Genomic DNA, 19,618 nt, shown 5'->3' on the forward strand with positions numbered 1-19,618 from the left:
CCCCGCATTCTGGCCCGGACCCCCCACCAGATTGGCCTCCTGGACCACCAAGATTCTGGACTGGGGATGTGTTGCCGACACCAAAGCGCTGCAGAAGTGCGTCGACAACGTAATAGAGACCGGCGCGAAGCTGGTCGACGTGTTCCAGATCATGCTCGACCGTGGGCTTCTCCCTTGCCAGGAGAGGGACAATCTCCTGTGGGAGCATGAGCCCGAGGATCCGGCCACTATGCAGCAACTCTTCGCCACGACTCCTGATATGATATTGGGCGAACTATTCCAGCCCCAGAAGGAGTGGCCGGCTGAGGGGAAGGACGTCGGTCTTGATGCCACGAATCCCCCAAGGGAGGTGAGTGGCATGTCTCTTTGAAGAGTATTCGGATATTCACATTACGTGAGATTCGATCTAACCTTGTTATGTGGATTCTGCAGGATTGGCTCGCCAAGGCCAAGAAGATCCGCAGCCCAGCGCCACTGCCAAAGGGGCCCCGATCAGAGCAGCTAGAGAAGATGCTGGTCGTGGTGCCCTACAAGGCGCCCGCTAAGAACGATAAGAAGCAAGAGGCACCGGAGGCCAGGGAGGACCTCCGCCGCAGGATCCGTCTGGGCAACCGGTCTGGAGATGCTGCGGCCTCATCCATACATGATGGGGGCGAGGAGGAGGATGAAGAGGATAGTTCCTCTTCGCACTCCAAAAATAGGCCGACATCCATGGACGCCGAGGAGGTCCAACCTTCCCCGGCCCTAAGGAGACGACACCGTCCTAACCTAGTTATACCTGACAACTCGGATGACGAGAAGTCTGAGGCGTCCGAGGAGCCCCCGAAGAAGGGATCCAGGGTCAAGCCCCCTACCAGCAGGTAAGGTGTCTGTATTTTCAGCTGTTATGCTTTCAGTAGTTTGTTTTAGTTGAAGGTTAACCCCTCCGAATTGCAGTCCCCCACATGAGCACCCCACCGAGCAAACCTCGGAAGGGACGTCTCCACCCGCCGAGCTGGCGGACAGTGGGTCTATGACGCACTCCACGCCTCCTTTGGTCCCCGAAGAGGCTGAGGAGGTGCAGTCCCAAAGAACGGCTCCTCCTCCGAACACAGAGGGGGAGGTAGATGCGCAATGGCCGAGTTCAACACCTCGGTCACTGAAGACCAGGAGGGAGCGTCCCTCCTGGCCGACGAGGGAAAAGAGTCCGGGCCATCCGGACCCCCTCCATCGACCGCTCCTGAGCCTCCGAGGCCCCCGACGACACAGGTTCCTCCTAGCAGGGACGGGGCCGGGGAGCCAACGCCCGCACCGAACACCTCCACACGGGCGGTGGTGGGCTGGCCGGACACGCTGGAGGAGGTGGTGAGCAAGTCCGTCATCATTGAAGGGCATCGCACCCTTATGGGTGCCGTTATGCAGAGTGTTTGGTTTGTCCAATCCGGACTGAACGACGTTGTCCAAGGCCTTCTAACAGGCTTTGAGGTAAGTCAAGTAATGATATTCCCTCATAATGCGGTTATAATTGTTAGTTTAGGTAGGCCGCATACATAGCAGCCCCCGAGACTCTGCCAGGACCTCGAAGAGACCTACAGAGGATCAAATTCGGTAGGTCCATTAACAATGTTGGCATTTCTTATGCTAACGCAGGCATCGTCCGTGCCTACAGCTGCTAATGCTGCGGCGTTAGAAGAGATGGATCAGAAGCTCAAGCTTTCCGATCAAGAGCTGGACCTTGTCGACAAAGGCTTGATGAGGCGCAAGGTAAGCTCTTTAAAAAGCTGTGTACTTGCGGGATATTGACTGGCCAGACTATTTATTGATCCTTTATCGTGATGATCTTGCAGTTGCTGCCGCCGAGGTCGAGGGCTTAAAGGAGGCCCTGAAGAAAGCTAAGGCCGAGGCGGCCGAGAAGAGGACAGCCGCTGAGAAGCTATGTCTGAGCTTGAGTAGGCCAAGCGTGCCATTGAGCAGCATGAGTCTTGGGTGACCAAGGTCCTAGGGGAGCTCCAGGATGCCGCTGAGAAGCTTGAGGACCTTGAGAAGGGGCGGGAGGAGCAATCCTCCCGTCTATCCAAGGCGGAGAAGGAGCTCCAGGAGGCGAGGAGTGACACCCGAGGTGTCCGGGAGAAGCTTCGGCAAGCCGCAAATTGCCCATGGTAACAAATATTTACTGCATAGTGTGTTCAGAGGCAACAGATTCGCCCTGCTGACGAGGCTCTAGCGCTCCGCAGGCATCTTCGCCGAATTCCCTAAGAATGCGCCGGCCTCAGTGAGGCCCTATGCCACCCGTGAGGAGGACTCCGCTCAACGGCTCTTTTGGTCACAGTTTCTGAACTCCGAGTGCCCTCCCCTCCTCAGCGATCAAATGAAGCAGCTGATGGAGATGCATCGAACGTCTGAGATGGCCTTGAAGGACCTCTATGTCAGCCTATGGCCGGCCAAGCCCATTCGAGATACCTACTTCGGCCTTGTGTAGAGGCTGCGGGGGGTGCCGCTTCGGATTTACACCGTGAAGCGATCGGCGTGCCTTGAGGGGGCGAGGGTCGCGTTTGCGAAGACCATGGTTCATTGGACAAGGATTAATCCAATGGAGATGGCCATTGGTCCTCCGCCCCTGGGGAAGGAGCATCGTTGCCCCGAGCAGTACTTCACGTAGGTGATGACCGGTGCGTGGGCGATAGAGGGCCAGTGTTCAAAAAATGTAATGCTTGAGTAGTTATAGCAAGTTTGTACCAAGTGGGACTTATGCTTTATTATGTGGCCGACAAACTTGTTTGATATTGTAATGATTAAATTTTGACTCATGTGTGGCCGTATGTTTAGTTCTGAAAGCTACCAGTCGTCGCTTCAGCCCCCAAGTGAATGTCACGAAGGGTGTTTTGTTTCCGCGCTGTACCCTTAGCCAACGTCTTGGTACCCGGAGGTGGTAGTGCGGGAACGAAACCATGCAATCAGACTATTCGGTTTTACTGCCTTCACTTAGCCTTAGGAGCTTGACGGTGGGGACTAGGGACTAGCCCCCGGTGTATTTGTGATGTACTTAGGGGTCGAAGCATGCCCTTTCTAATCACATGGTTTGTGCTAAGACGAACCCTTCGTGTGACACGGCGAAATCGCCAATGATTTTTAGATTCCAACCTCGTCATTGGATCGCAGACCCGTTCACGCTTACTATGACGATGAATTTTTGGCTTTTTCCTCCTAAGGTAGTTGACCGGGCAAACCAGTAGTACAATCGCAGGGTTTCTCCCTTTGCCCTCTTAGCCGAATGAGTAGAACATAACGGGCAAACACAGGAGCCGGGACCCAAGACATAGTTTGGAACAGATGAATATAGTGCAGAATCCGACACGCCGGACACCTTGCGGGAAGCGGTGCCGGACTTAAAGATATTGAGCTGATATATAAATCGAACTCGTGACTGATTAATATATTTTCATGTTGGTTGTTCGAAGAGCGGGGAGAGAATTGGAAAGGGACAGAAAAAATTGCAAGATGCGGATATCCGAACACCATAAAGGGTATTTTCATTATTTCTCGTAAGCTCATGACGTCTAACCGTACAATTCGAACTACGAAGGAAGTACTTGCGAGAGAGAAAGAAAAAGAAAATTTACAGAGTAAAGGTTGACGCAGGGCATTCATGTGTGAGTTGAAGCCTTCACTGTGCCATGCTGCAAGTCTGCGCCTTTGCATCTGATAGTTGGGGGTTGGGACGTTCGATGAGACCTTGATAGGTGAGGAATCTGCCAATGGAGCTTTAAACTTGGGGGTATCCGGAATTGGTCCCCGGGTGTCGGTGTACAAAAATAGGGGCACGCTTTTGTACCCCTTTACCTGTGCACGGGCAGTCAGAGCCGCGCCCACGACCACACCAAGCAGAACAGGGGAGGTGAGCCAAGGTAAGACCAAAGCCCAAGACAATCAAAGCAACGCCAAGGCCAGGACCACAAAGAGCAGAGGGACGAAGCAGGTTCCCCCGGCAAGACCCTTGCCGGGACAGCTCGCCCCACACCAACAGAGCGAGCCACCCTTGAGCCCACGGCCCCCAGCTCCATCATCAACGTCGGGCCAGGGCTCGGGAAGGCACCTCTGTGGTGGCATGCAGATCTTTGTGAAGACATATTCAAGATCAGATGAGGATTAGAAGACGACGATTCTCGGCAAGATCCCTGCCGAGGAAGGCCACCAGACCCCCGGCAAGATCCTTGCCGGGGACGACAGCACGCCACGGCAAGACCCTTGTCGGGCCACCCGGCAAGGCCCTCGCCAAGGACGCCAGCGGGGCCACCGCCAAACCCGCGCCGGACAGGCTTCCACCACCGTTCACATACAACTGCCAGCCCAACCAGCTGGGCGGGCACCTGCGTGGCAGCATGCAGCTCCCAGGCCAACTCATCGAGCGCCTGCATGGCAGCATGCAGATCTTCGTGAAGGCTCCGCCACCGCGCCACCTCAGCTGCCTTGCTGCCTACATGGCACCACACACCTCACCGGCCAGGGCGCGTGTCAAGGCGAGAAGGAGCGGCGACGGACAGGACGGGCCTCGCCCCCATCCCTAATAAAGCAAGGGGACACCTAAGCTACACATTAAATGCGTCTTGTCCTGTAATACGAGCGATAAGCTCAGAGCACTGTACGCCTTTCCACCTCCTGTGTGTCACTGTGGCAGCCCCTTTCAACTATAAAAGGAGGTCCATGGCATACTGGAGAAGGATTCGGCTCTTTCGAACCACGCACTGACCACAGCTAGTTCGAGAGCTCAAGAACTCTCAGAAATACACCCACCAAAGCAGGACTAGGGTTTTGCGCATCCTCGTGGCCCGAACCTGGGTAAACGATCTTTGTGCTATCTACTAGCCCTGCTCTCCTCGCAACCCTGCGCCCCGGCAACCGTAGTAGGGATTCTTGTGATCCCATAGCTGTCGTTCCACACTGACATCTTTGGCGCGCCAGGTAGGGGAAGCAATTGTGAGCATCTGGTCTAGTAGTTAGCCTAGCGGTTCTTCATCGCTTTCGGTTTCTGAGAAGAAGGCGGCTGGAGGAACGATGCCGGCTCGGCAACAGAAAAGCTTAGTCATTCAGAGCTTTGGATTATTTCCTTTTACACTTGAGGTTATCCTCCTCAGAGATCTGGCCTATGTATGGGAAACCTGCACGAAAAGGCCCCCCCCACAATTGGCAACGCCTGTGTTCTGTTTCGAGTCCGCTCAACAGCTCAAAGCTGCCGCGTCGAGAGTGGCGGGGTAGCCTTCCGCACCTGGCAACGCTCCTGACTCTGACTTGAGTCAAACTCGACAGTTCGGACGGCCGCACTAAGGGCGGTAAGGTGGTTTGCCCGGTAGCAAGCACACCCGGCAGGCCAATGGGGGTCCGTCCCCAAGACGCCGCCCTGGGTTTACGCGCCGACAAAGCCTACCCAGTTACGTAGGGCGGACATACAAGGAAAAATCGAACAGGAAAAAAACATGCATAATACCAAAAGTGTTGCAGAGTTATATTAGATCAAATTGTTGTTGCGGTTCTAACTAGAGATAGCAATTGTCTTGGTTGTGAACCTGTAGTGGCGATAAAGAATGGGATGCCTAATCCTGGCGCTGGCCCTCCACCCTCTGAATTCCGCCGACTCGGCTGATGATGGGCTTGATGCGCTCTATGAGCGGCGCGAGGTCAGTACCCTCTGGCAAGCTCTCCAGCGCGGCGTCGAAGTCGAGGTCGGGGTACCAGTGGGCCACCTTGGTGAGAACCTTGGTCATGGCTCCCTGGCAGAACCTCCGGGACTCGTCGGCCAGTGAGGCCGCCCGGTTGGCGTGGAGCCGCTCTAGAGCGCCGACGACCTTTTCAAAGAACATGGTCAGGCTGCAATTGGCGCTCACGCTCCGCTCCGGGACGTACCTCACATCCGGCATCCCCATGATGGCTAGCTGCGTGGCGGCCTGGTTGGCGACGGTGGCGAGGCGATCGAGCCAACGGTTCTCGCCCGCCACGTGATCCACGAAGTTGAGGCCCTCGTTCTCCCGCAACTTCTTCTCGGCTTCCAGCTCCTTGGCCGGGGTCCCCTCTCGGGTCTTGGCCTCCTCCAGCACCTTCTCGAGACCCTCCAGCTTCAGCTTGAGGTCCTTGATGGAGTTGTTGGCCTCGGAGAGCTCCCCAGCCTTGCTGACGACCGCGCCCTGCACCTCTGTCACGGCACTGTTGAGCGTGTCCTTCTCCTGGGACAGCTTCAGGGCATGCTCCTTCAGCCCGTCGCGCTCCGCCTCCAGCTCCTCCACCTTGTCGGCGTAGACCTGGGCTTGGGCATTGAGTGCCTCTTTGTGCCTCTGCTCCAGCTCACTTGTCCACTGCAAGACAAGCTTCTCCAACTCTGCTTCCTTGTCGCGAAGCATGGCGGCAAGCTTTCCCCCGCACTGTCGGGGGCTTTGAGTACTTGCACGTTGCAATCGACAAGTTCATAAAGTGCCGGTGTCGGGTGGTTGGTGCGACATATGCCAAGGGATGGCTTATCATTGTGGGAGCCAATAAAACGTCGCCGGTGCCCGGAAACGGGATGAGGCGAAGACATGCACGCCGGCGAATCTTACCCAGGTTCGGGGCTCTCCGAGGAGATAACACCCCTAGTCCTGCTCTGCGGGGTCTCCGCATGATCACTAGACCGATAAAAGGTAGTTACAATCGCTCCTAGATCTGTCGAGATCAAGGGAGAAGAAGAACAAGGCTAGCTCTTGCTTCTCTCTACCTATGGTGTGTGTGCTATGCTTAGAGGGCAACTCTATGCTCAGAGGCCAACTATGCTTAGGTGCGAACCCTTTGCATGGGTGCTCCGGGGGGTTTATATAGGCCTACCCCCCGGGGGTACAATGGTAATCCGACTGGGAGCTGGTCCCAGCCGTCAGCGTCTACGCTTGCCGGCTTCTCCGCCAGCTGCTGGGTCCCGCCGGCTGGCGGGTCCCGCCGGCTGCCGGCTACTTGGTCGACAGGCCGGCCCCACCGCCTAGGGTCTTGTCGGCGGCTGCTTACTGTAGCCTCGCCTGTGATGACGCGGGCTTTGGCAAGGTAAGCGTGGCTACAGTGGGCCGCCTCGGGGGCTATCACTGTAGCCTTACCTCGTCTTGTCTCCTTAATGGGGCTCCTGCTTTGAGGAAGGGAGTAGCCGACTTCCGGAGGCCGGCTATGCTCTTGGCCGACTGGGAAAGGCCGGGCCGCCTTCACGCCTCTCTCTGGCTGAAGGGGCCCGCAATCCTTGGGCCGTACAGGAGTTGGTCGTGGATGACGTCGAGGCTAGCATGGCTACAGTGCCGAGCCGCACGGGAGACGGCCGTCCCGTACGGCCTCCTGTAGGCATGCCCGCCTCGGGCTTCGGGGGTAGTGGGCCGCACTGTGGCCACACCCCGTCGTGTCGCCGTTATGGGGGAACAGCTTTGGTGGTTGTGGTCTCGGCCGGCTGCTAGGAGCCGGCGTCCTTCTTGGCCGGCTTATTGGAGTCGGCCACCCCGTAGTCGTCCTGGGGAGAGGTTGCTCGAGGCTGGGTCGCCTTCCGGGAGTCGGCTTCAGAGGTAGCCGGCCAGGGAAGGCGGCCCAAATGCTTGGAGTGCTTGAAGGCCCAAAGGCCTGATAATTTTTCTGAAGAGCCAGTGGTAGTCGGATTGGCTACCCGTGGCCAATTACTCCGACAGCCGGAGGTGGAAGCAGTGACGGAAGGTGACTGCTCAGTCAGCCATCAAGTTCTTCAAAGGACTGGTCTGCTGTTTTGGTGTGCCAAACAGAGTGATCACCGACAACGGCACGCAGTTCACAAGCTACACCTTCATGCAGTACATCCAAGACCTCGGCAGCAAGGTCTGTTTTGCTTCCGTGGCACATCCACGGAGCAACGGCCAAGCTGAGAAGGCAAATGCTGAAGTGTTGTGAGGCCTGAGAACAAAGACCTTTGAAAAGCTGCACAAGAGTGGAAGGCGCTGGATTGATGAGTTGCCAGTGGTTCTTTGGTCGATCAGGACGACGCCAAATCGAGCCACCGGCCAGACACCTTTTGCCCTAGTATACGGGGCAGAAGCAGTTCTCCCCACGGAACTCATATACGGGTCACCTCGAGTGCTCGCTTATGATGAGCTTGAGCAAGAGCCGTTGCGCAAAGATGACGCGACGCTCCTTGAGGAAGATCGTCTTCGGGCGGCTGTGAGAGCGGCACGCTACCAGCAAGCCTTGCGCCGCTACCATAGCCGCAAGGTTCATGCCCGAAGCTTTGAGGAAGGCGACCTTGTTCTTTGGCGCGTTCAGTCAGCCAAGAATTCCAACAAGTTGACGCCGAAGTGGGAAGGCCCTTATCGGGTAATACGAGTCACCAGGCCTGGCGTAGTCCACCTGGAGACCGAGGATGTCGTCCCAGTGAGAAACTCCTGGAACATTGAGCATCTTCGCAAGTTTTACCCGTAAGGCGCGGCTTGCCGGGCCTCCTGGCAAGCCACCTTTTGTACAAGCTTTGCCGGCAAGGAATGTGACCCTTTGTACAAAGCCAGGCGCAGACCCTGAGCATAAATAAATGAAGCGCTGGTGCCCTAAGTCATAGCATGCATGCTAGGTCGAGTCTCTTCCTTGGTTAGGGTTGATAGTGCTCAGCAGCGACTAACCCCTAGCTTAGAGGTCGAGTGCGCGTCTATCTGTTTTTCTTCTGTCCTCTTTTGGTTCGCAGGGTACATGAGCACTTCTGCTAAGCTACTTGGAAGAAAGAAAACGGACCGGCGTCCCGACCCCGGCAAACCAAAGTTGCCGGGGGCTGCAAGCACGGGGATCCAACCGTGGCAAGACAAGGTTGTCGGGGGCTGCAGATCCAGATAAGTCTTTTATCCTCTGTCATGCATTTCGGAACGAGACTAGGGCATGTGAAACCTCGTTTTTTATCTATGGGCCGCCGTGCTCCCCTTTTTCCTATACCTAAGGATTATTTCCTGGGTCCGGATTTGGTTGTAGCCGTGGCGGCAAGGAGGTAGAGCGAGGGGCCTAAATCCCACTTCATCCCCGCCTCCGCCAAGAGCGCGACAACGGTCGAGTGGAGTGGGGGGACGGCAAGGCCTGTTGCCGGGCGAAAAAAGTTCATCTAAAACAATAACAAGGATTCGCTCCTTGTCGCGGAACTTACCCATGAACGAAAAACCCGGCAAGCATCCCTGTTGCATTAAAAACATCCCATACAGGTACAGTTCGTACGAAATGAAAAACATGAACAAAGGGGATTACAAGCGTTAAATTTAACAAGGCCCGCAGGCTTACAGATTAAAAAAGAGATAACATGCCCGTGATCCCTTTCTTGTCCCTCTCCTCAGGAGGCAGGTCAAGGAGGCGAGAGGGCAAAACGGGCGCCTAGGCGAGCTACGAGCAGCAGAAAGCACCAAGAGAACACCTCGGTGGCCACCCACAGGCGGGCCGGTGATGACGGTGCCGGGAAAGGAGCTGGAAGACAAGGCGGCAGGACCGGCAATACGCGATGAAGGCGTCGGTGCCCGCGTACTCCGAGTTGACGGCCTTGCCGCCCGCCCCCTTCCTCTTCCGCAGCCTCCCGACGCCAGCCGCCCAAAGAGATGGCCCCGAGAAGTTCAAGGAGCTAGCCCCACCCCCGGCAAAACCCTGCCGGAGGAGCGGCCAGGTGCAGACGCTACTGCTGCCGCACCCGCCCAGGCGCGGGGCGTCCGACGCCTAGTCGGACTCGTCCCCGCAGTGCTCCTCGTCACTTTCGCTCGAGGAAGAGCTTCCATCGTCGGAATCTCCATCAGAGGAGCTCTCCACGCAGCATTTCAGGCAAGTTCCAAACTCTCCGAAGACCTTCATGGAGAGCAGGCCGTCCTCCATTAATTTGAAGTAGAGGACGAGCCCAGCCGTCAGGCTATGGATGCGGGCGAACGTCTTCCATCCATGGTGGAGGTACATAACCCGGGGAGCCGGGAAGTCGACGTCGACCCGCGTGCCCCCGTTCCATAGCCCCTCATGTGCAACCTGAGGGTCTGGGGCGGGTCACGCTCCATCACCCGAGCAAACGGGGCAGCGAGACGACGACGACGACGCGGAGGCCGGCGCAGCCTGATGAAGAACTCGCAAGGCTGGTCTTCAACGTGGCCCTCCATCGGGAAGGGCATCATTGGCGGGGGCAAGGCCGGCGCGCTGCCCCGTCCTCCTCTTCCGGAGCGCTACGGCCTCTGCCCCGGCCTCGCCCCTCCCCTTTCCCCTCGCGGCCGGTTCCACCACCACGGGCTCAGGAGGAGGAGGGACGCGCTATCGAGCGGCGACCCTCGCCGCCACCGTCGAGGGACCAGGATTCCCCTTCTCCATGGCGGGTGAGAGGAAGAGACAGAAGCAGGAGGAGATAGAAGATGGAAGAATGTGGGATGCCATCCGCCCTTCCCCCTCTTTATAAAGGAGCGGGGTTGGGGCTCAGCCGCCCACTCGACCAATCCAGACACCGGAGGCGCAGGGAATCAGGACCGACCCGCTGCCCCAACCAGCGACGGCCCGGTTTCCCGCCTCCACCCCTTGCCATGCCAGGCGCATGAAGGACACGTGGCGGACATGTAGAACTGAGGGGACGGGTGAAGCGACCTCTCCCCACCCCGTGATCGTGGGGAGTGGACGCCTTGAAGACCGCAGCCCGGCCCCGCTCAGTAAGTGTGCCGCGCCTCCACGCCTCCCTCTTTTTACGGGGAAGGCGCGAGCCGCCTCTTTACTGCGATATGACGCATGCGTGTGGAAACCGCCCCATGCATGCCGCCCACGTCACGCACACCCCTCCACGCCGCACCACGCGCGGGGGTCATGGGAAGCGAAGCGCGCGAAGAGTCTTACCACGGAAAAAACCGCCCCACCTGCCCGCGCACCATTTTGGGCCTGGCCCAACAACGTGTCGCGCTTATGTGTGGCCCAGGCCCGGGGGCTCCTGTCGGTGTACAAAAATAGGGGCACGCTTTTCTACCCCTTTACCTGTGCCGCGCCCACGACCACACCAAGCAGAACAGGGGAGGTGAGCCAAGGTAAGACCGAAGCCCAAGACAATCAAAGCAACGCCAAGGCCAAGACCACAAAGAGCAGAGGGACGAAGGAGGTTCCCCTGACAAGACCCTTGCCGGGCGGCCTCAGCGGCCCCGGCAAGACCCTTGCCGGGACAGCTCGCCCCACACCAACAGAGCGAGCCACCCTTGAGCCCACGGCCCCCAGTGCCATCATCAACATGGGGCCAGGGCTCGGGAAGGCACCTCTGTGGTGGCATGCAGATCTTTGTGAAGACATATTCAAGATCATATGAGGATTAGAAGACGACGATTCTCGGCAAGATCCCTGCCGAGGAAGGCCACCAGACCCCCGGCAAGATCCTTACCGGGGACGACATCACGCCACAGCAAGACCCTTGCCGGGCCACCCGGCAAGGCCCTCGCCAAGGACGCCAGTGGGGCCACCGCCAAACCCGCGCCGGACAGGGATTCCACCACCGTTCACATACAGCTGCTAGCCCAACCAGCTGGGCGGGCACCTGCGTGGCAGCATGCAGCTCCCAGGCCAACTCATCGAGCGCCTGCGTAGTGGCATGCAGATCTTCGTGAAGGCTCCGCCACCGCGCCACCTCAGCTGCCTGGCTGCCTACATGGCACCACGCACCTCACTGGCCAGGGCACGTGTCAAGGCGAGAAGGAGCAGCGACGGACGGGACGGGCCTCGCCCCCGTCCCCAATAAAGCAAGGGGACACCTAAGCTACGCATTAAATGTGTCTTGTCCTGTAATACGAGCGATAAGCTCAGAGCACCGTACGCCTTTCCACCTCCTGTGTGTCACTGTGGCTGCCCCTTTCAACTATAAAACGAGGCCCATGGCATACTGGAGAAGGATTCAGCTCTTTCGAACCACGCACTGACCACAGCTAGTTCGAGAGCTCAAGAACTCTCAGAAATACACCCACCAAAGCAGGACTAGGGTTTTACACATCCTCGCGGCCCGAACCTGGGTAAACGATATTTGTGCTGTCTACTAGCCCTGCTCTCCTCGCAACCCTGCGCCCCGGCAACCGTAGTAGGGATTCTTGTGATCCCATAGGTGTCGTTCCACACCGACACCGGGTCGTTTGAAGATGAGGTAATTCCAAAGTTCAGTTTAACTGAACATGTACTTCGGATTAATGTATGCCTCACGGCTGCCCATGGTATTTTGAGTGCGAAGTTGTGCTGACGAGGCACGTGGAGCGTGAAGAATGTGGGTGTTTTGTGCGGCGCGTATCCCTATTTGCGACGAACGCATGCAGGTTCCCATGATGGGGAATGGGTTCGAACCCGTTTACTATTGTTGCCGGCCCTTACAGCGGGTCGGCCTCCGGGCCTATATGGGCCGGTGTGGTCTTCGGCCGCAAGGGCCGCAGTGTGCTCTTCGGTTTGAAGTGAGCGTTCTGTGTTGCCATTGATAGTTATGACGCCCGAAGGACAAGGCATTTTCAACTTGAGGTACACGTAGTGCGGAATGACATTGAATTCAGTAAACGCTGTTCGGCCGAGCATGGCGTGATAGCCACTGTGAAAAGGTGCAATATCAAAGATCAAGTCCTCTCTTCGGTAATTATCCAGAGATCCGAACACTGCTTCAAGTGTCACGGTGCCCGTGCAGCGGGCCTCCACTCCCAGAATGACCCCCTTGAAGGTGGTGTTACTGGGTTTAATCCTTGATGGATCGATCCCCATTTTCTTCACTGTATCCCCGTATATCAGATTGAGGCTGCTTCATCCGTCCATTAGGACTCTAGTGGTGGAATCCATCAATGATGGGGTCCAGCACTAGGGCTGTGATACGTCTCCAACGTATCTATAATTTTTGATTGTTCCATGTTGTTATATTATCATTCTTAGAATTTTTATAATCATTTTATAGTCCTTTTATATCATTTTTTGGTACTAACCTATTGACATAGTGTCAAGTGCCAGTTGCTGTTTTCTGCATGTTTTTTACATCGCAGGAAATCAATACCAAACCGAGTCCAAACGCAGCAAAACTTTTTGGAGATTTTTTTGGACCAGAAGACATCCAGTGGGCCGAAGAAGCGCCTTGGGGTGCTCCGATGGGAGCACAACCCACCAGGGCGCGCCAGGAGGCCCAGGCGCGCCCTGGTGGGTTGTGCCCACCTTGGGTGCCCCATGAACTGACTCTTTGCTCTATAAAGACCCCACTATTACAGAAACCCTAGGGGAGTCAACAAAAATCAATTCTAGCCGCCGCAGAGTCCAGAATCACTAGATCCAATCTAGACACCATCACAGAGGGGTTCACCACTTCCATTGGTGCCTCTCCGATGATGTGTGGGTAGTTCTTTGCAGGCCTTCGGGTCCGTAGTTAGTAGCTAGATGGCTTCCTCTCTCTCGTTTGATTCTCAGTACAATGGTCTCTTGGAGATCCATATGATGTAACTCTTTTTGCGGTGTGTTTGTTGGGATCTGATGAACTTTGAGTTTATGATCAGTTATATCTTTTTATCCATGAAAGTTATTTGAGTCTTCTTTGATCTCTCATATGCATGATTGCTTATAGCCTCATATTTCTTCTCTGATATTTGGGATTTGTTTGGCTAACTTGATCTATTTGTCTTACAATGGGAAGAGGTGCTTTGTAGTGGGTTCGATCTTACGGTGCATGATCCCAGTGATAGAAGGGAAACCGACACATATGTATTGTTGCTACTAAGGATAAAACGATGGGGTCTATTTCTACATAAATAGATCTTGTCTATATCATGTCATCTTTATTATTGCATTACTCCATTTCTCCATGAACTTAATAAACTAGATGCATGCTGGATAGCGGTCGATGTGTGGAGTAATAGTAGTAGATGTAGGCAGGAGTCGGTCTACTAATCTTGGACGTGATGCCTATATAATGATCATTGCCTGGATATCGTCATGATAATTTGAAGTTCTATCAATTGCCTTACAGTAATTTGTTCACCCACCGTTTGCTATTTTCTCGAGAGAAGCCACTAGTGAAACCTACGGCCCCCGGGTCTCTTTCTCATATATTTGCCTTTGCGATCTATTTTCCTTTGCTTTTATTTTCAGATCTATTAAACCAAAAATACAAAAATACCTTTCTGTAATTTATTGTATTTGGCGTTCGATCTATCAATATTTACATCTCTCTCACGTCCGTTTGCCTACCTTGGGTGCCGCTACCCGAAAGGGATTGACAACCCCTTTTACACATCGGGTTTCGAGTATTTGTTATTTGTGTGCAGGTGTTGTTTACGTTGTGTTGCTTGGTTCTCCTACTGGTTCGATAACCTTGGTTTCATCACTGAGGGAAATACCTACCGTTGATGTGCTGCATCATCCCTTCCTCTTTGGGGAAATACTGACGTAGCTTCAAGCCGCATCAAAAGGAATTTCTGGCGCCGTTGCCGAGGAGGATCGTCAACATATACCAGGTTCCTAATCACAAATCTCATATCCTCACAATTTACATTATTTGCCATTTGCCTCTCATTTTTCTCTCCCCCACTTAACAAAAATTTGTCATTTTATTCGCTCTCTTTTTTTTCGTCGTTTTCTTGTCGGATCTATTTTGTGTGCAATCTTGCTTCCCATTTTTGCCATTATGAATAGTTCCTCCTCTATTGCGTGCACTCCGGAGAACGAGGTTCTCAACTTTAAACAATGGGGAGGAGAAAATTTAAAAGATGCTTGGTATAGAATTTGCAATGCTCATAATAGATCAATCCGTAAGCAATCTATCGTTGTTCTTGTTTGTTGTTTTTATGTGGGCATCACCACTTGGTATAGATTCGTCCTTGATACGATTACCGGTGGAAATTTCTTGATGTGTCCATCTCTTGATGCTTTTAATGCTATGGGAAATTTAGTGGGCTCACCACCTCTTATGATTAATGAAACAACTTTGACTCTTGAACATGTTCTGGAAAGATTAGATGCTATTGAAAAGAAAATGCTTACCGAAGATCATATTGAAAATATGGATAAAAAGATGCATAATCTTTCCACCAAGATTGGGTCAAAAGCGGGAGAAGTTTTTAAGTTGTTAAAAGAAAAGGGGACTGTAATCCATGAAAGAATAGAAGAAAGCCCATCTCGGATTGATAAACTAGAAGAAATCTTTAGTAATCTAAGCACGGCTTTTGCTTCTGCTAAAACTATTGAAAAAACTCCCGTAAAGAAGATCTTAAGATACTAAGAACAAGGGTGCAACTTCTAGTAATAGCAATAAAGAAGATCTTAAGATGATTAGCATTCACCCGGATTTTGATGAAGTGATAAGAGATCCTTTTGGCCAGAATGAACTCTTTAAATTTGTTCCTAGGAGTATTGTCATTGAAAATCTTTATGCTAAATCTTTGAAGAATTATAAGTGTTTGATTGAAGAGTTTGACAAGCATGACAAAATTTAGATCCTTGCTTTATGCCTAGCTAAGGGCGTAAAACGATAGCGGTTGTTGGGAGGCAACCCAATGAATAAAATTTTATTTTGCTTTTTGCTTTCTGTTCTTGAGTGTTTGCACAATTATGCTACTGTTATGACTGTGTTTTTTTAATTAGTGTTTGTGCCAAGCAAAGCCTTTAGGATCCTGTCGGGGGGATGAACCCCGGGCAGGCAACGGAACCCGGATCCTTTTCAAAAACAGCGAGGCTGGCATTGCCCCTCGACCAGCTCGCCCTTGGCCGGGTCGCCCAACTCGGCCAGGCCCCGCGACCCGGCCAGGCTCAGCAACCAGGCCAGCCTCTTCGACTCGTCCCCAACAACCAAGCTCGAGACTTCTCCAACAAGCTAGCACCGCCCTTGGCGTGTTCTCCAAACCCGGCAAAGGGTCAGCGGCCGCCCCATCCCAGCCGTACGATGGGACGAGACTCCACCAACTGATGACCGAAGCCACAGTGCCCCGCCCATGCCTTTGGTCAGCCGGACGAGGCAACAGTGCCCCCCACCTACCCGCTGACCAGGGCCGGCATGGCAACAGTGCACCCGACGTCACCCATGACGCCGGCAAGCGGCGACCTGACGGAGCGCCAGTGTAGCCGACTCGACTCGGCCTTGCCCTGACGATCGACAAGATGGCACACAGTGCCCCCTAGGCGCATGGGGCCCGCGCCCGGCGAACCTGGCGAGCCCTGGCACCCGGCGGGTCCCAGCACCGGGTTCCTGGACGCCGACAACCCGGCCCTACGGCCTTGTAACATTACCCTTGTTCCCCTGGGGGGTTGACATATAAAACCCCCCAGGAGCCCTCATGCATACGGGCAGCCCATTCATTCGCACAGGCAATCTCACACACACCCACACCTAGCAAGCAACACCTGAGGAGAGGGAGCAGCCTAAGCCTTGGCCCGACCTCCTTCTTCCTCCATACAGCTCTAGGAGCAACTCTGTACTATTATGTATAAACCACACTCGACAGGACTAGGGGTGTTATCTCTCCGAAGAGCCCCGAACCTGGGTATGTCTTGCGTCCCGCGCTCGCTCATGCCGACCTCGCCTCTGGAGCCCACAAGTGCCCTCGAGCCTCCTCCTATGTTTAACCATCCATTGGCATCTGCCGTGCGCCCACCACGACAGTTGGCGCCCACCGTGGGCAGCTCGAGGTCCTAGCCGAGAGCATGCTTCAGACGGGGAACTTCTCCGACTGTGACGAGCCCGTCGCACTAGCGGACGACGTCATCGACGTGCTCGCCGCCTCCTTCGCCATGCTGCGCATCTCCGACGCGCCTACGGACGACGAGTACCCCGCGAGGTACTTAGCTTTTCCTACTCCCCGCTTTCCATCGATGACGGCGCTCCTGTCGGAGCGATGGACCTCTGCGTGGAGGTCTTCGAAACCGACATCGACGCCTCCTCCTCGTCGAGCGTGGCAAGGAAGGCCGCCGAAGCTAAGGCCGCGGCGGTTAGGGCCGACTCGCCCAACCCGCTGCGCTCCACGATGCAGAGCCTTCGCGTCCCCATCGGCACCGACGTCGACGCCTCCGACATCGCCGAGCCCCGGACTCGCCTCAACGAGGATCACCAGCGCTTGCTGGACCTCACCGAGACGCTCGCCGCCACGCAGCGTCGCCTCGACTCCGCCCAGCTGGAGCGCGACGCCACCTCCGGCTTCATGCCTACCGCCCCCGAGCCAAGCCGGGTCGCCGACGTATGAGCCCGCGGTGGCGCGATCGGGTGCACTTTCGGAGCCCTCCCTCCCGTCTACGAGACTCCTGTGAAGAACATGCGCGCTGCCCACGTGGCCGCGGTCGGCCTGGATCAGCTCGCAGGCGAGGAGCTGCAAGATCGCCTGAAGAGGGTGAACGACCTCCTCGTCGCGGCCAACGCACAACAGGACCGCCTCAACCAGCTCGCCAGGCCGGCCGGATCCGGCTCCGTCCGAGTCGCCGGACCCGACGACAACCAGCATACGGCGTCTTCCCCACACGGCGAGGCGCACTCCGGTCGCACCCGGATCCGGCGCCACCCCGCCCCGACGGCCGCTAGCGGCTTGGCAGACGAGCCGGTTTCGGAGGCCCGGCGCCGCCTCGACCCCCTGCTTCAACCCGGCCGGCGTCTGGCTGCAGGCGACCCGGCCCCCCGCGGCGCGGTCACCGACCGGCTGGGCCCGCGCGCCATCGACGACACCGACGCTCGCCACCGCCTCGACCGACTCGCCCTCTCCCAGGAGCTGGAGGAGACTGGCCCCGTCAGACCAGCGTGCGTCGGGCCACGCATCCGGGGCGAGCCCTTCACCAAAGGGTTGACGCTCCCCCGCGAAACCCCCAAGTACAACGGCACCGTAAAGCCGGACGACTGTCTCACCGACTACACCACCGCCATCGGCATCGCCGGAGGTAACCACCGCCTCGCCGTACGCTACACGCCTCTCATGCTTCAGGGGGTAGGCCCGCACCTGGTTGAACAGTCTGTCGGCCGGCAGCATCAACGCATGGGTCGATTTCGAGCAAGCCTTTGTGCGCAACTTCACCGGCACCTACAAGCGATCCAGGCGCCCCAGTCAGCTCGCCATGTGCATGCAGGGGCCGGCGGAAACCGGCTATGAGTACCTTGCACGCTGGACCGAGCTCCGGAACAGCTGCGAGGGCGTCCACGAAGTCCAAGCAATCTAGTACTTCGTCAACGGGTGCCGAGACGGCACCCTTGTCAAGCACAAGCTCTTGCGCTCCGAGTCGGCCACCATGGCCGCGCTCATGGTGACGTCGGACAAGTACACCAATGCCGACTCTGCCATGAAAATCCAGGTGGCGCTGGATGAAGCCGGCAAGGCCAAGCCGGTGCCGCCTCCGAAGCCAGCCGGCGAGGGGAGCCGGCAGCAGCAGAACCAGCAGAACAACAAGCGCAAAGCCGATCAGTCGACCCAACGCTACGACGACCGGCTCGTCGCGGTCGCCGAGCAGGCGCCCGCGGCCGACCCGGCCGCCAAACGCCGGAACACCGGCAAAATGACATGGCAGCCCGCCATGAGTTTTGTGTAGGTGCGAGGGACTCGTGCGTGGCCTCCTACCGGATTGATACCTTGGTTCTCAAAAACTGAGGGAAATACTTACGCTACTTTGCTGCATCACCCTTTCCTCTTCAAGGGAAAACCAACGCAGTGCTCAAGAGGTAGCAAGAAGGATTTCTGGCGCCGTTGCCGGGGAGTGTACGCAAAAGTCAACATACCAAGTACCCATGACAAACCCTTATCTCCCGCATTACATTATTTGCCATTTGCCTCTCATTTTCCTCTCCCCCACTTCACCCTTGCCGTTTTATTCGCCCTCTCTTTTCAGTTCGTCTTTTTCGCTTGCTTCTTGTTAGCTCGTGTGTTGGATTGCTTGCTTGTCACGATGTCTCAAGATAATACCAAATTGTGTGACTTCACCAATACCAACAACAATGATTTTCTTAGCACTCCTATTGCTCCTCTTACCGATACTGAATCTTGTGAAATCAATGCTGCTTTGTTGAATCTTGTCATGAAAGATCAATTCGCCGGCCTTCCTAGTGAAGATGCCGCTACCCATCTAAATAGCTTCGTTGATTTGTGTGATATGCAAAAGAAGAAAGATGTGGACAATGATATTGTTAAATTGAAGCTATTTCCTTTTTCGCTTAGAGATCGTGCTAAAGCTTGGTTTTCATCTTTGCCTAAAAATAGTAATGATTCTTGGAATAAGTGCAAAGATGCTTTTATCTCTAAATATTTTCCTCCCGCTAAGATCATCTCTCTTAGAAACGATATTATGAATTTTAAGCAACTTGAACATGAACATGTTGCACTAGCTTGGGAGAGGATGAAATTAATGATACGTAATTGCCCTACTCATGGTTTGAATTTGTGGATGATTATACAAATTTTTTATGCCGGATTGAATTTTGCATCTAGGAATCTTTTAGATTCGGCCGCGGGAGGCACTTTTATGGAAATCACTTTAGGAGAAGCTACTAAACTCCTAGATAATATTATGGTTAATTATTCTCAATGGCACACTGAAAGATCTACTAATAAAAAAGTGCACGCGATAGAAAAAAGTAATGTTTTGAGTGGAAAGATGGATGAGCTTATGAAATTATTTGCTACTAAGAGTGTTTTTTCTAATCCTAATGATATGCCTTTGTCTACCTTGATTGAGAATAATAATGAACCTATGG

Source organism: Aegilops tauschii, chromosome 2 (assembly GCF_002575655.3).
Source record: "Aegilops tauschii subsp. strangulata cultivar AL8/78 chromosome 2, Aet v6.0, whole genome shotgun sequence".
Taxonomy (NCBI): Eukaryota; Viridiplantae; Streptophyta; class Magnoliopsida; order Poales; family Poaceae; genus Aegilops; species Aegilops tauschii.